This window comes from Staurois parvus, unplaced genomic scaffold, assembly GCF_062004578.1.
Source record: "Staurois parvus isolate SC_StPar_1 unplaced genomic scaffold, SC_StPar_1.0 ptg000071l, whole genome shotgun sequence".
Lineage (NCBI taxonomy): Eukaryota > Metazoa > Chordata > Amphibia > Anura > Ranidae > Staurois > Staurois parvus.
The window spans coordinates 3,480,001-3,493,511 of record NW_028317867.1 but is presented as its reverse complement, the minus strand read 5'-3'; the positions used below and the strand labels follow the sequence as shown (position 1 = coordinate 3,493,511).

Genomic DNA, 13,511 nt, shown 5'->3' with positions numbered 1-13,511 from the left:
TCCCACCCCACCCAGTACCTCACTCACCGCCCACGAGATTGCCATTCACTTCCAAAATAGATCAACGCAATCTGTAAGAACATTGCCAATGCTCCACCTACCTCCCCACCTAGCCTCCCTCCCACTATAACCCCTCCAACTATCCCCTCCTCTGACCTCGCAACCGCCCTACCCCCCACCACACTTAACATCCCGCACATTATCACCTCCCCAACACTCTGCTCCTTCAGCCTTGCCACCACTGAGGAGGTCACCAAGGTCCTCACAGAAGCCCGCCTCACCACTTGCCCCCTTGACCCTGTCCCCACACAACTCCTCCGGGCACCCTCCCCCTCCATCCTACGCTCCCTCACCCACATCTTCAATCTCTCCCTCTCTACTGGCGCATTCCCCTCCCCCCTAAAGCACGCGCACATCACCCCCATACTCCAAAAACCCTCCCTGGACCCCACTGACCTGAACAACCTTAGACCCATCTCCCTGCTGCCTTCACTTCCAAGCTCCTTGAGCGCTTAGTCCTCAATCGCCTAAGAACCCACCTCACTGACAACAACCTCTTCGATCCACTACAGTCTGGCTTCCGTCCCCTACACTCCACCGAAACCGCCCTACTCAAAATCACTAATGACCTGCTAACCGCCAAAGCTAATGGCCATTACTCAGTCCTCTTACTCCTTGACCTCTCCGCGGCCTTCGACACAGTTGACCACCCCCTCCTCCTTGATAAACTACACTCCCTCGGCATCAGGGACTCCGCTCTCTCCTGGCTCTCCTCCTATCTCTCCCAAAGCTCCTTCAGCGTTACCTATAATGCTACCACCTCACCCTCTCTCCCCCTCTCTGTTGGGGTCCCCCAAGGCTCTGTCCTCGGGCCCCTTCTCTTCTCCATTTACACCTCCTCCCTCAGCAAACTGATACACTCCCAAGGCTTCAATTATCACCTGTACGCCGATGACACGCAAATTTACCTCTCCACCCCTCAACTCACCCCTTCAGTCTCCGCCTGTATCACCCACCTGCTGAACGACATATTAGACTGGATGTCGCTCCACTTCCTCAAACTGAACCTTTCCAAAACCGAGCTCCTGATTCCCCCCCCCCCCCACCCTCTCCATCATGACCAACCAAGCCACCATCAGTCCCACCCCGCAAGCCAAAGTCCTAGGTGTCACTCTAGACTCAAACCTGTCCTTCCAACCCCATGTCCAATTGTTAGCAAGCTCATGCAGGCTCCACCTCCGCAACATCTCCAAAATACATACGTTCCTAACCCCTGACACTACCAAACAACTCGTTCACTCCCTCATTATCTCACGCCTGGACTACTGCAACTCCCTTCTCACTGGCTTACCTCATCACAGACTATCCCCGCTTCAGTCTATCCTGAACTCAGCGGCCAGACTCCTCCACCTTACCAACCGCTCCTCTTCTGCCACCCCCCTCTGTCATTCCCTCCTTTGGCTCCCGATTGCCCAACGCATCAAATTCAAACTACTAACACTGACATACAAAGCCATTCGTAATGCTGCCCCAAACTACCTCACCGACCTAATACCAAAATACCACCCAACACGTACTCTCCGCTCCTCACAAGACCTCCTACTTTCTATCTCCCTGGTCTCCACCTCCCATGCCCGACTGCAGGACTTCTCCAGGACTTCCCCCATCCTCTGGAACTCACTACCCCAATCCATCAGACTGTCACCTACCCTCCTCACCTTTAGGCTCACCCTGAAAACCCATCTCTTCAGGGAAGCCTACCCCACCCTCACCTAACTGCCGATCTTTACCTACCACTCCATCCCCCACAGCCACTTCCTCCTGTGCCACTATCCCCTCCCTCCCTTGTAAGCTCGAAAGAGCAGGGCCCTCGAACCCCTCGTGTATGGTTTGTTGCTGTATTGTCTCATGTTCTGTCCCCCACTATAATGTACAGCGCTGAGCAAACCTTTTTGGCGCTATATAAATACTGTATAATAATAATAAAGGTAAACAAAAGGCCACATCTGGCCCCTGGGCCGCAGTTTGGAGACCACTGCGCTAAAGCAAGAAAACATACCGGGCCTGTTCTGTTTACTAATGGAAGACCTCTAATGGTCAAATGGATTTTTCTACAGGCATCTGACCTGCAGCCCAAATTTGTGACAAATAGTCACTACTTGGAACTCGTGCCACTATTCATAATGGGTCTTTTTTTTTTTTTTTTTTTCTGTGCAAGACAAGACTAAGTGGATCATTTTTAAAGCCACGCTATAGTCGCAGGAAGCACTATGGCCACGGCAATAACAAAACTTAAACAACTGTGAATGTATAAAGTTTTTTTTTTTTTTTTTTCTTCCATAAAATGCAGGGTTGTGATTTGTATAATTTTACAGATCATAACTGAGAGTGGATAGCGATAAAGATGCTGCTCAGGCTTGCCATATACGATCAAATTTATTTTGATTTTCTGCTGCATCAGCCAAAATTCAAGCCTTCGGTGGCCCTCCAAGCAACACCCAGCTCAACAGAAGTCTTTTTAAAAGCCAACTGAATTGGTTGGAAAATTATCGGGCAATCAGTGGTTGTATTGTATTACTATTCGGCAGAGCTGCTGTGAGTGCCACTGCTGCTGAATATAATAGCCAACAGTAGAAATACATCCGAGTGCTTTGTTTAGTGTGGATGAGGGAATCGAATGAAAATCAAGACACAGGAGTATTACCTGCTGGTACTCATAAAAGTATTGGTTATAAAAAAGAAGTTAGACAGCTGTAAAAATTGGTTTATTACTTTAATCCCATATTTGTTTACTTTTGGTTGCTCTTTTTATTTTTTTTTATTTTTTTTGGTCCAACAGAATATTCTGTTGTATTATAAGTTCAGATTGTTACCTCCATCTGAAAGTTTCCCACCTCAGGGTGGATTACAATTTCTTTGTTTTTACAGGTATTTATATAGCACCGACCATTTACTCAGCGCTTTTCATATTGTACATTCACAGCAGTCCCTACCCTCAAGGAGTTTACAGTTGGTCCCTATCAGATGCATACATACTAGGGCTAGTTTAGACAGGAGCCAGTTAACCTACCAACATATGTTTGGAGTGTAGGAGGAAACCGAAGTACCCGGAGGAAACGCACAAGAACATAAAACATGCAGATTTTCTACCTGAATGCATTACACCCATGTATTTACACTATATTCCCAAAAGTACTGGGACGTCTGCCTTTACATGCACATGAACGTTAATAGCATCCCAGCCTTAGTACATATAGGGTTCAATGTTGACTTGGCCCACCCTTTGCAGCTATAACAGCTTCAACTCTTCTGGGAAGGCTGTCCACAAGGTTCAGGGGTGTGTCTATGGGAATGTTTGATAATTCTTCCAGAAGCGCATTTGTGAGGTCAGGCACTGATGTCGGACAAGAAGGCCTGGCTTGCAGTCTCCGTTCTAATTTATCCCAAAGGTGTTCTATCGGGTTGAGGTCAGGACTCTGTGCAGGCCAGTCAGGTTCCTCCACCCCAAACTCATTCATCCATGTCTTTTTGCACTGGTGCGCAGTCATGTTGGAACAGGAAGAGGCCATCCCCAAACTATTCTCACAAAGTGGGGAGCATGGATTTGTCCAAAATGTCTTGGTATGCTGCCGTCTTAAAGAGTTCCCTTCACTGGAACTAAGGGGCCAAGCCCAACCCCTGAAAAACAACCCCACACCATAATCCCCCCTCCACCAAACTTTACACTTGGCATGATGCAGTCAGGCAAGTACCGTTCTCCTGGCAACCGCCAAACCCAGACATGTCCATTGGATTGCCAGGCAGCGAAACATGATTCATCACTCCAGAGAACACGTCTCCACTGCTCTACAGTCCAGTGGCAGCGTGCTTTACACCACTGCATCCGATTTTTTTGCATTGCATTTGGTGATGTAAGGCTTGGATGCAGCTGCTCAGCCATGGAAACCCATTCTGTGAAGCTCTCTACACACTGTTGTGCCATTCTGAAGGCCACACGAAGTTTGGAGGTCATTAGCTATTGACTCTGCAGACAGTTGGTGACTTCTGCGCACTGTGCTCTTCAGCATGCGCTGACCTCGCTCTGCCATTTTATGTGGTCTACCACTTTGTGGCTGAGTTGCTGTTGTTCCCAGTTTCTTCCACTTTGTTATAATATCACTAACAGGTGACTGTGGAATATTTAGTAGCAAGGAAATTTCACGGATGGACTTATTGCACAGGTGACAACCTATCACGGTACCACGCTTAAATTCACTGATCTCCCGAGAGCAACCCATTCTTTCACAAAAGCAGTCTGCATGCCTAGGTGCTGGATTTTATACCACTGTGGCCATGGAGGTGATTGGAACACCTGAATCCAATGATTTGGAAGGCTGGCCCAATACTTTTGGCAATATAGTGTATGTATAGCTTCTAAGCAGTAGTTTTTTTAACAATTTTATTAATGCTAAACAGAAATTGTTATACATTTTTATCTTTTTTGTTGTATAGCCTTCTTCATCTGCCACTCTTTCTAGTCTTGTATTCTAAAATAGCTTGCTCTTCTTTGCGCTGCTATTGTATATAATCGAAAACCTAAAGCTGTGTGCACTGAACTGAGCCCTTGCGGGGAAAGTAGGTAACTGGGCCAGCAGGTTACTAGGACAATGGAACACAAGTGAGTTCATTGACTTACTCTGCTGTCTTTTACAGCGCGTGCCAGATAAATCCCTTCAGGTCTGTTTACACAACATGCTATTTCAGTGAGATTCCTATAACTGTGACAAGCTTTTCCTTCCCACCAGAGCTGCCATCTTTCTATCTTTGCTCAGTCACTTTGTTTCATGGGATGCATGCCTTGCTTGATTTGCATGTTGGTTAAGACTGTTCTGCCTCCTTTATTCATGTGTCTGGAGGGAAGAGCTCGGGGCTTAGAACCCCGCTGCTGGCGGCAGTACAAAACTTTCTCGATGTTGATCTAAGGAGGATTGAACGCATTTGCATTACAGTGTACAGAAAAAGTTAAAAAGTAAGCATAAAAATAGGATCTTTAATGAGAGGTGTTCACAATTGCACAGAGTGGTAGATGGTGATGTCTGTTTACATCACTAGCATATACAATCAGGGCAGATGACTCCATAGAAAAATCATTTGCGCAATCGTTCACATTCTGCAGTTATATACCTCTTTTTATTGAACTGTATTGTTACTGTATTGTCTCCCACTATAATGTAAAGCGCTGAGCAAACCGTTGGCGCTATATAAGTCCTGTATAATAATAATAATGATAATAATATAGAGCGTACTCATATTGTTAAATATTTGCTGTATCATTTAAAATGTCACCTCTCCTATGATGGCCTACAGCTTTATAATTGTGTTCCTGTGTATATGAATTTGATTCACTGCTATCTTTTTGTATTTTAAATTTGACGGTGTGATATTTTGCAACTTTTGCACAGTATTTCATAAACCATAATGTTTTGATATTCCATTCTTTAATCCCGTTACCTTAAAGCCTGTCCCCAAGAACATATAAATGATGCAAACAAATCCAACTTTGGCAATTGTAAATATTTTGTTATACGTATTGTTTTAAATGTAGTATAAGGAGTCAGGTGTGCATGTATCATGCTGGTAGGAGAGGAGAGCAGTGTGGACTGTAAAAGGGAGAAGCTTTTTATTTATTTTTTTTCCTCCAACATGTCACCCCTGCTCGTTCCCATCGCTACACCTTAAATAACAAGTTACACAACCAAGACATCAGTTTGAAGAAGCAAAGAAGAGAAGCAGTACACTGATGAGCTCATAATGGGCCACAGGTCTGCAGTGCAAAGGAAACCTGTTAGTGTAAATAACACTGTGGTAGAGAGAGAGCAGGTCCTCTCCCCTCAAAATCTCAGAACTGGGTGGACAGAAATACAATTTGTATGTCTGGAAAAACAGCACTTATATAATAAGTGCTGTTTTTTCAGACATACAAATTGTATTATACAGGATTTTTATAGCGCCAGCAGTTTGCTCAGCGCTTTACAATATAATGGGAGACAATACAGTAGTTGTAAAGGCTCAAGGTTTTTACCTTCATGCATTCGATGCATGAAGATAAAAAACCTTCAGTGTGCAAGAGCCTCCCCCAGCCCACCTAATACCTGAGTCCCATCATGATCCACTGATGTGCACAAGAGCATTGGCTCTCTGGCGACTCTCCCTCCTCGTTGACCAAGACAGCAGTGGGGACGAGTGGCTCTTGTTGCTGTCAATCACAGCCAATGAGCTAAGGAGAGGAGAGAAGGGGCAGGACCAAGCTACAGCTGTGTGTGTGAATGGACACACATAGCAGCAGCTCAGGAGGACTTGTCAGGAGGTAGGAGCTAAGAGCATCAGCGGAGGACCCAAGAAGAGGACGACCGGGGCTGGTAAGTATGGCATGTTTGGTTTGTGGGTTTTTTTTCTTTAATATTTAATTTCACTTTAGTTTTATTTTTTCATATACACTAGTTGGTGGCCCCAGCACTGTCACATGACCAGTAAAATGATGGCACCCATCCCTCTAACCTCAGACACCAGCTTACACCTGGGGATTCTAGTGGCATAATAACTACAAACACTGCATTTTCCATTTTAACGAAATAAAGCAGAGATACTCTTATTATTATGAGAGAATTGGGACTATTATGAGATTATTACTTTCAGTCCTGTCAAGCGTTCATATAACCAGCATCTGCCCAGTGCTTTGTATCTCTGTTCCGACCATTTTCTAGGTTGGGAAGGGATTGCAATGCCTGAGAAGCTTTTTAGCTGTCTGTGTCCCCATTGAACAGATTCACCTTCACTTCCTATGTCCGTGATGGTTATCATCAAAACAAAGTGAGAGGAAAACTAATATTTAGTCATTTTCAGTAAAACCCAACTCCTGGTATTGTGTTTCGCTCAAGCATGGAGGCTCCCGCATGCTGTATGACAGATTTATATAATTGTTGTTTTTTTTGTTTTTTTTTATTTATTTAAGTATACTTTACTGGGTTTTGACCAGTCATGTGACATGTAGGCTCCTCTTCTTCTGTGGTGGGCAGTCCTTGGGAATAATATTATTATTATTATTATACAGGATTTACATAGCTCCAATAGTTTGATCAGCGCTTTACAATATAATGGCAGACAATACAGTTCAATACAGAAGGGTTGGTAGGGCCCTGCTCCATGGAGCTTACAATCTAAGAATACAGAATATACTAGGAATATGGTGACACCCCCTCCTGGGGTGGGGCCTTGATGCTATGCACTTGTAGTATGTTCTCTGTCTTCTCAGTTGATTGACTGTGGCTGTCATTCAACTTAGAATACTGAGGACCTCTTGTGGTGAAAAAGTACTGTGTGTACATTTTTGGTCGAAGCAAAGTATTGATGCCCAAGCTGTGGTTTTGGGCCTTTTTATATATTAAAAAAAAAACACATTGCCGGAGATAGGTTTTATGAGGTAATGGAAAATACACTTTTTTTTTTTTCTCTAGTAAGAGATGTCAAACATTGGATTTCTACTGTACTTTGGAGAAAATCTCTAGGAGAGAAAAGGAGTGTAAATCTTCCTAACAGGAACAGAGACTACAACAAAGATATATAATAAAATTCAAAATTTTCTAAAAGAAAAAAAATAGCTGAAATTCCACTAAAAGTTGAGCAGTATTTCTTCTCACATTTTTAAAATCTACCTGATCCCTTTATGCTGAATGGTTAAAATGTAATATGCTTTTATGGAGGCAAGAAACTGTCTTTCTTTCTTTCTAGAACAGTCACTTCCATTGTTCTTTGAGAGATATGGGCCCTTGTCTTCTGCGCCTTGTTTGTTTCACAATCCATTCATTAGTTTAGGAACGTTATGAGGAGGTTAAAGTTCATGGTGTTTGTGGGTGAGATTACTACCCCAAGGTCTGTGCTTTCAGCCAAAATAATCATGGCGTTGCAGAAAAACACTTCCAAAAAATGCTGTCCTGGGAATTCAAAGAGATTTAAAACATGCGTTTTGGCCTTTTTTTCTCTCTAAGTTCAACAAAGCTTTCATTTTTGATAAAAGGTTAGGTGCTTTGAAAGGGCACCAGTAATGAGTAATATTTACATGACATGACATCTTGCTTTAGAGCTGCGTTCCTGTTTTTATTGGACATTCCAGGAAGAGCTGCCACAAATATTCGGATGTACCTTTTTATATGCATCCATTTAGGGCTCATTTGTCACAAGATGCTAGTGTTGCTGAGTTGCAGGTGGTTTATAGCATTTAGGGTCAGTTCACACTACATGCATTTCAGTTGCCTTTTTTTCTGCATCCGAAACGCACAGAAAGTAGGTTATATGGTTGCCAATGTCATAGTTCACATCAGTGCTTGCAGTTCTAGTGCATTTCAGTTGCAGAAAAAAGGTAGAACATGCTGCATTTTTCCTCCTACTAATTACTATTAATTTATTTAATTTAATTTATTAGATAGTCGAGTGGATGATTAAGAATTGTGTATTTATTATATATTTATTATTTATTTTAATTAGGAAAGGATAGTGCATATGTGATTTATGCCACCTAGATAGCGCTGGGCATAATATTATATATTGCTGCTGTCGTTATTATATGTAAAAGTATATAAGTGCGTTTAAAGATTATGATGCCAGTTATGTCCCTATAAAATATAGATATAGAGGATTACACATAGTTCCATTTAGCTACTGGCCCTTTCGAGTTGGAGGTTTTGATTTGTTTTATCAGTGGATCAATACCGTATTCCAAAATGGCGATATCAGTCTGTGTTAAGGGAAGGAGTGAGAGCATATAAGTGGCCACTTGTCCGACGCACACACCCTTTGTGAAGAAGTCGGAAGTGACGAAACGCGTCAAGGACGTGACGTCTGATGTAGATGGAAAACTGGAAGTTGCGGAGCGGCCATCTTGATTGAGGTTTTATTCACTGATTGACATTTTCTGAGGATTCATGTTCTTCACAATGGAGGATAGTGCATTTTAACATTTGTTTAATTGCAAGCATAACTTTAATAAATTAGACCCTTTTTCCATGACTTACTACACTATGAGGACTTTGTTTTGACCCATATCATGCTGCCATATGGAGATTGAACTGATCAGGGATGATCGGATGAGGAGAGCCATTTATACTTGTGGACGTGTTTAGTCCGGTAAGGTGCATGGTGTGTAAGGTGATGGGGAGTGGATTCACATTACACTTATACCGTCAATATAAGGGGAGCACTTTTTGGTATCCCAAAGGATATTGCACTATTATGTTTTTTCGGAGGTAATATTTTATAGAGGAAAGGACAGATTAGAGCATTGGTTTTTGTGGATTAGTACGAGACTAGAAGACGTTTTTACAAGTTTTGATAGGGTAAGGGTGTTTAATACAGCTATTTAGAAGTGAACACGAAGTGGTGTGACACTTTATCAGCACTGGGTGATTATATTTCCCAATGTTTTGAGGGATAATGCACTATATTGAATTTTCTTTTTGAGGTTCACACAGATTTAAAGAATGTCTCTATGAAGGTGGATTAATTTTAGGAGCACGAATACATATTGATTTGGGGATATCACAGATGCAGAGAGACTGTTATCATGCTGCATTTTTCCTTCACAGAACTGTACTGGAATGTGGTAAAACACAGAAAAATGTACCGGAATGCACCAAAAACACACTAATGCACATGTCCCTATTTAAATTGAAGAAAGAGGGGAAAAAATTAACTGGAATGCGTCAAAAACGCACTGGAACACACCAAAAACACACGTAGAAACATATTTGGAACGCATCTGGACTGCGTTTTTATAGTGTGGACCAACCCTAAAGCCGTATCTCCAGGAATGGATATCTTTAGGCTGCTTACACACTGCTCCGTTGCAAAAATGTTTTTGTTGCCTTTTTACTGTGTTTTCAGTGTGTCTTGCACATGTGGAAAAAGTACATGTGAATCAGAAAATGCACCAAAAATGGAACCAAGGGTACTTTTTTTTTTTTTTAATGTGTTTTTGCTTTTTTTTTCTCTGCTGCATTTTTGGTGCGGTTAAACAGGACTTTGAAAAACACAACAGACCCGTAACTGACCAATGTGAAGAGTTCCATAGGATTTGTTTTTCTTCTGCTTTTTATAACTCAAAGATGGAAGAAAATCTAATGTGTGAAAGCAGCCTCTGATGTATTTCTGAACACAGTGCTACATTAATTTGTCTTTTTTTTATCTCTTGGAGTTCAGTTTATAGTGTAATAGTAATGATTACCTAAACTCAAGACAAATTTGTTTCACGTTAGACCTTTAGTTCACGCGTTGTGTTCTATTGATATATGCAGCAAGAATCCGCTTGTTGCAGAAAAAGCAAAGGAAGAACTGGGCTGTCTAAAAGCATGGTGTTTACTGCATACAAATTACTATGTGAATTAAAAGGCCCTTCCTTATGTATTTGAGTGTAAATGGGCCGCATACTGGCACATGCTCACTGTACGTCATAAATGTACGTAGCAGTATCTTCATAGTGTGTAATGAAAACTTGGTTGACTGCTATCGATCACTTATAGTACCATATTACAGCACTCACCTCTTATCCAGTTTATTTTTGGAATTCTGATCATATGCAGCTTTATGGGATGAAGTGGTCAGGTTCTATTTATATTGTTTATTAATAAAGATGCATATGACACGTTTGTTTAGTTTTACTGTAACAAAGATATGCATTTGTGAAGTTGCTAATGGCATCCAGATCTGCAGAAAGAGGAGCTTGTGTATAGCACAGCTGGATATACTTGTTAAGCCAGAAAACCGCACTCACTTCTTCTGTGCTGGAAAAAGGGTTTGTGTTTGTACGGTAACCCATAAGAATTGCTTTTTTCTCAATTGACTGAAGGAAGCAAGTACATATGTAGAATTTTATGGGAAGTGCAGTTATGCTTTCACTATATGTATTCTCCAAGGTGTTCTTCATACTGTAGTATCAATGAGTTGTCCTACTGAGAACATGCAACTTATTAAGACCATGTAGAGAATGTACAGTGCATCCAGAAAGTATTCACAGCTCTTAACTTTTGCCACATTTTATTATGTTACAGCCTTATTCCAAAATGGATTCAATCCATTTTTTTTCCCTTAACATTCTACAAACAATACCCCATAATGACAGTGTGAAAGGTTTCTTTTGAAATCTTTGCAATTTTTATTAAAACTAAAAAACAGAAAAAACCACATGTACATAAGTATTCACAGCCTTTGCCATGACACTCAAAATTGAGCTCTGGTGCATCCTGTTCCCACTGATCATCCTTGAGATGTTTCCACAACTTGATTGGAGTCCACCTGTGGGAAATTCAGTTGATGATTAGGAAATGCATAAACCTGTCTATATAAAGTCCCACAGTGAACAGTGCATGCCAGAGCACAAACCAAGCCGTGAAGTCTAAGGAATTGTCCGTAGACCCTTCCAGACAGGATTGTATCAAGGCACAGATCTGGGGAAGGGTACAGAAAAATTTCTGCAGCATTTATGGTCCCAGTGAGCACAGTGGCTTCCATCATCTGTAAATGGAAGAAGTTTGGAACCACCAGGAATCTTCCTAGAACGGGCCGCCTGCCCAAAATGAGCGATCGAGGGAGAAGGGCCTTAGCCAGGGAGGTAACCAAACACCCGTTTCTCTGTGGAGAGAGGAGAACCTTCAGGAAAGTACAACCATCTCTGCATTACTCCACTAATGAGGCCTGTATGGTAGAGTGGCCAGACGGAAGCCACTCCTCAATAAACGGCAAATGGCAGCCCGCCTGGAGTTTGCCAAAAGGCACCTTAGGGACTCTCCGACCATGAGAAACAAAACTCTCTGGGCTGATGAAACAAAGATTGAACTCTTTGGCCTGAATGCCAAGAATCATGTCTGGAGGAAACAAGGCACTGCTCACCACCTTTACAATACCATCCCTACAGTGAAGCATGGTGGTGGCAGCATAGTGCTGTGGGGATGTTTTTCAGTGGCAGGAACTGGGAGACTAGTCAGGATCGAAAGAAAGATGAATGCAGCAATGTACAGAGACATCCTTGAGGAAAACCTGTTTCAGAGCTCTCTGGACCTTAGACTGGGGTGACGGTTCATCTTTCAACAGGACAGCGACCCTAAGCACATAGCCCACATAACAAAGGAGTGGTTATGGGCCAACTCTGTGAATATCCTGGAGTGGCCCAGACTTGAACCCGATTGAACATCCCTGAAGAGATCTGAAAATGGCTGTGCACCGACACTCTCCATCCAACCTGATGGAGCTTGATAGGTAGTGCAAAGAATATGAGAAATTGCCCAAAAATAGGTGTGCCAAGCTTGTAGCATCATACTCAAAACGACTTAAGGCTGTAATTGGTGCTAATGAGCTTTAACAAAGTATTGAGCAAGGGCTGTGAATACTTATGTACATGGTTTTTTTTTTTTCTATTTTTAATAAATTGCAAAGATTTCAAAATGAACTTCTTTTATGTTGTCATTATAGGGTTGTTTCTTAGAATGTTGAGGAAAAAAATGAATCCATTTTGGAATAAGGCTGTAGCATAACAAAATGTGGCAAACGTTAAGCTCTGTGAATACTTTCTGGATGCACTGTAAAAATGAACGGCGTAAAAGAATAATTGTATACTTCTGGTGTTTGACAAATACTTTTTTTTTTTTTTTCACTTTCTTTACTTATTTTTAATCCCTTTCTTATTTTTTTCAGAATTTGTGTTTGAAAATGCTACTGAAAAGGACATTTATTGAGACCTAACTTCTAATTACCGATCATCCTGTCTGCAAAAAATATCATTCACACTGACTACATATAGCAAGGTAACTTTAGTTCTGTTATGGCACAGTCCTGCTTCCTCCACTAACTGCACATGGATCATGTAAATAGCTTTTTGAAAAAAAGTTCTATCCGAACATCTTCGTTCAGAGTAATTTAAGGACAAAACCTTGATCAGTTCTGCTTTTCCATATTCGGTCGTTTCTCAGAATCGGGGTGGATTTGGTTTAAATCAAGTTGATTTAAGTCACTATTTAAATCACTAGTGAAAAGGCTCGATTTATATCATCATTTTTAAAGAGCAACTGTGATCTCTGTCCCGCAGCGGCTCTTCCTCTGATCCACTGTTGACTCTCCGACAGTCCCATTCGCTTTAATGGGATTGCTGGTGATGCAGCAGTGACACAACAAGGTGAGGGACTTTGCTGCAGCAGGTGAGTGGATGCCTGCAATCAAGCGCTGCCATGATGGATCTAAAATGACAGGTGCTCTTTAGGAATTCGACTCATTCTTGCTGGTAGTTAGAATCTTTAATATTTGCAAACCAAATCAAGGTTTCCTTTTTAGATTAATAAGCTGTCAGGTTAGTAAAGCAGCGATATCAGAACCGATTTTAGGTTAATCACACAGTTGGTGAACTACTCAAATTCTTTTATTTCATGTTTTTTCTCATGGTTACTGTGAAATTGTATGAATGCATCAATGCAGTGCCTGTTAACCACCTCCTG

General features: G+C 41.8%; 1 protein-coding gene across 1 annotated transcript in view; it reads left to right on the top strand.

Moving 5' to 3' along the window:
* Window positions 1-13,511, top strand: part of CLOCK (clock circadian regulator) — a 144,884-nt gene that overhangs the window by 53,634 nt on the left and 77,739 nt on the right. Inside the window, exon 2 of the mRNA XM_089669267.1 lies at window positions 12,718-12,827. The gene's annotated coding sequence lies outside the window, so the exon portion shown is untranslated. The remainder of the gene's footprint in view (window positions 1-12,717; window positions 12,828-13,511) is intronic.